Genomic DNA, 3,911 nt, shown 5'->3' with positions numbered 1-3,911 from the left:
ATGAGTTGATCTATTTATAGCGTTAAGGGGGCTCACCAGATATCAGAAATATACTCTATCACGTGACCTTATTAAGGGCTGTGATTGGTCAGTTTGCGTTCTGGCGGGAACGGTTCGAAGAAGTTGCCGATTCGAATAATGATCAGTCACGTGATGACAAGGAATGGGTTCTCTACTACGCTCGCATTTATTTGTATTTAAATGAGAAGATTGTATGTAATGGCGATAGTAGTTTGTATCTAATGGCGGGAGGTAGTTTCACTACAGGTTGTTCAACCACGTCGAAGGCTGATTGGTTGATTAATGATCATTTAACGTCCGCGTTTCATGCTGGTATGGCTGGTTGGTTTGGTGGGATCTGATGTGTCTATGGATTGCATCAAGCTCCAATATCTGCTTTGGCATGGTTTTTTTACGGCTGGATGACCTTCCTAATGCCAACCGTTTTGCAGCATGGACTGGATACTTTTTTCATACCATCTGCACTATTGAGGTCCCTATGCAGTTCGCGGAACTATGATCCCTAGAGGAGGCGAGGGGTTAGCTTCATGCTAGGGACGAGGGGGTTTCTATGAGGAGGGATGCAGAGCAGCTTCCTGAAAAGGGATCTGCATAGGTGCTCACATATAGTAGGGGGAAATGACAAGTAGGAGATGCAAGACATAGATAATGGTGATAAGGTACCCAAGTGGTCGCACAAAGCACGTGCTGATTAGAAGTGGGTGTGTGGGTGGTTTGCAAGATTGTATGGGAAGGTAAATGAGGGATAGGGAGGCAGACTGACCAACTGGGTAGGGTGAAACGGAAGATGAAATAAAACTATTAGCTGGCGGAGTGGGGGAGAAAAGAATGCAGAAAAATGGGAGCGGCGAGTAGTAGGAATAATAAAGATGATAGTCACTGGGGAAAAGGAAGGACAGTGAGAGATATGATGTGGTTGGGCAGTCTGTGGAACCAGGGTGATGGGGAAGAGGCAGACATAATACAGGGATGGGAGAGAGTCACTAGAACAAGTAGAGAACCCAAAGCATAGCACTCCATTAGCTTACAGTAGGTACTGTCAGAATTGAAAGTAGAACTGACAAGGAACGTTACTGCTGGTTTGAGTTGATTCTTTGGCTACTGACTGGCCGGAGCTATCTATCTGTCTGTCTATCTCACTATCTCCCTCTATCTATCTATCTATCTATCTATCTATCTATCTATCTATCTATCTATCTATCTATCACTCGTTCACCTCTGTTTGTGTCCGTAGAATTTATCAAATTAGAAAACGCAAATTTAATATAAAAATATATTTTCTGAAATTGCAAATTATTTAAAATATAAAAATATAATTTTCAACAGAGAGAATTTATCAAAATAGAAAACAAATGAAGTTTGAAGTTTAGAAATAATAGGATCGACCGCTCACGACTAGCTAGCGCGGACGCGCGACTGCGCATTCGGGACCACTCTGCTTTAGTAGTAGCCTTATACTCTGTGTGTTTTCAAACGCATGGATATAGGTGTCAAATTTGTTCCAATAACTTTCGAGTGATAGATAGATAGATAGATAGATAGAGAGAGAGAGAGAGAGAGAGAGAGAGAGAGAGAGAGAGAGAGAGAGAGAGAGACAGACAGACAGACAGATAGCTCGCTCCGGCCAGTCATGGTATTAGCTGTCAGTAGCCAAAGAATCAACTCAAACCAGCAGTAACGTTCTTTGTCAGATTTTTCTACTTTCACTTCTGACAGCTAATACCATGACAGTGCCGGTACTTCATAGTTTACATGAGTTACGACAAAGTGCAAATGTATTGAGAGAAAAGTTGGGCATAAGAGGAATCAAATGTAGGATGCAAGAGTGAAGACTACGTTGGTTTGGACATGTGATGTGTATGAATGAGGACAGCAGCATAAAGAAGTGCTGATCACTGAAAGTGGATGGTACCCATGGAAGAGGGAGACCCAGGCAGACGTTGGATGAAGTGGTAAGGACTGAACTCAGGATGTTGGGCCCCATGGAGGAAATGGCCATGGCCTGAGATGTCTGGCGATATGAGGTTCTTGAGAAGAACCACCTATGTCAGTGAAACTGAGTTCTAGAAGTGCTGTGTGTCCCACCCACACTTAACAAGAAAACTTCTCACACACTCTACCACAACGAACCAAACTATGTCTCTACATCTCTTTTCTTCCTCGCATTCCCACTTCATGTACTATGCTTACCTCCCACTCCTCAATCCTGTCCTCTTGGCCCTGTCCCACTATATCATTGCTCCCTGCTAGCCCCGACTTGTGTGTTCTACCCACACGCTCTGTCTTCCTGTTTCATTTTTATCTGCTAGACCCCGACCTGTGTGTTCCACCCACATGTAACAAGAAAACTTTTCACACACCATACCCCAACAAACCATTCTACATTTCTCTTCCTCATATTTCCTCCATCACACACTATGCCTACCTCTCATTCCCCAATCCTGTTCTCGTCCCCACCCTCCGCACTCTCTAATCGCGCTTTCTCGCAATATCCTGCCACTTATATTATGGCATTTGAACCTCAAGGGTATGCCCTGGCACTTGCCACTATCTATATATCTTTCTTCCTTTACTCAACCATCTCATTTATCTTCTGATCCCCGTCCCTTGTGAGTATGCCCGACACTTTGCAACCATCTTTATTCTGCTGTCTCCCACTCTCTCTCTCTCTCTCTCTCTCTCTCTCTCTCTCTCTCTCTCTCTCTCTCTCTCTCTCTCTCTCTCTCTCTCTCTCTCTCTCTCTCTCTCTCTTTCCTTCCTCTACACTTCCCTCAGATTGGGTAACCATGTATTTTCTTTGCAGCAGTGCACTTGTTTCTGTCTTCATCCCTAATCTCTCTCTTCCCTCCCCCGGCTGGGTAACCTAGTACTTCTTCTACAACAAGACACCTGTTTCTGTCTCTCATCCGACACAAGATCACCTCCTCCAATACCCCCTCCCCTCTCAAAAGAGTTTTTGTCTTGCAAGTACTTGGTGACCCTGTCAGTGCAGGTGCCACTTAAAAGCACCCAGTCCACACTGTAAAGTGGTTGGCGTTAGGAAGAGCATCCAGCTGTAAAAACCTTGCCAAAATTAACCTCGCCTGTGCTTGTGCCACGTAAAAAGCACTAGGACCACTCTACTGAGTGGTTGGTTTCAGGATGGACATCCAGCTGTAAATATCCTGCCAAAACAGCCACAGAAGTCTGGTGCAGGCTTCTGCCTGACTGGCTCCTGTCAAACCGTTCCACTCTTGCTAGCATGGAAGGCGGATGTTAAGCGATGAATAATAATAATAATAATAATAATAATAACGACGACGACGACAACAACAACAACAACAACAACAACAATAATAATAATAATAATAAAACGAAAATATAATGATTACTGTATTAATAATACAGATAGCACATAATGCTAATAATGACTAATTTAAGTTTAAGGAAAAGAAACAGTGTAATTGTAGAAATGAAGCAGCATGTCCTCTGAGAAATGAATGTCTCAAAAAAAAAAAAAAAACATCGTATACAGTTGCACTATCCAGATTCTTGCAAAAGAATTTTAGTTCTTTCAAAAATCGATGGCTAAATTACGTTCATCATTTCAGAATAAAGACGAACGGCACAACACATCCTTTGCCAAACAAATATGGAGTCTGATGGAAAAGAAGATACAACATAACCTGGTCAATGATAAAAACTGCGTACCCGTACAATACGAACTCCAGAATATGCAATCTTTCCTTATATATGTATATCTGTGAATGTCTACGTATATTGTATCATTTTATAACTACACGATAACTTTTAAACTACATGATAGTTGATATACATAATTGATTTCCTTTTTATTAAAATAAATGTATGTGTGTGTGTGTGTGTGTGTGTGTGTGTGTGTGTGTGTGTGT

The sequence above is a fragment of the Octopus bimaculoides genome, chromosome 6 (assembly GCF_001194135.2).
Source record: "Octopus bimaculoides isolate UCB-OBI-ISO-001 chromosome 6, ASM119413v2, whole genome shotgun sequence".
Classification (NCBI taxonomy): Eukaryota; Metazoa; Mollusca; class Cephalopoda; order Octopoda; family Octopodidae; genus Octopus; species Octopus bimaculoides.
This window is presented reverse-complemented; position numbering follows the sequence as displayed.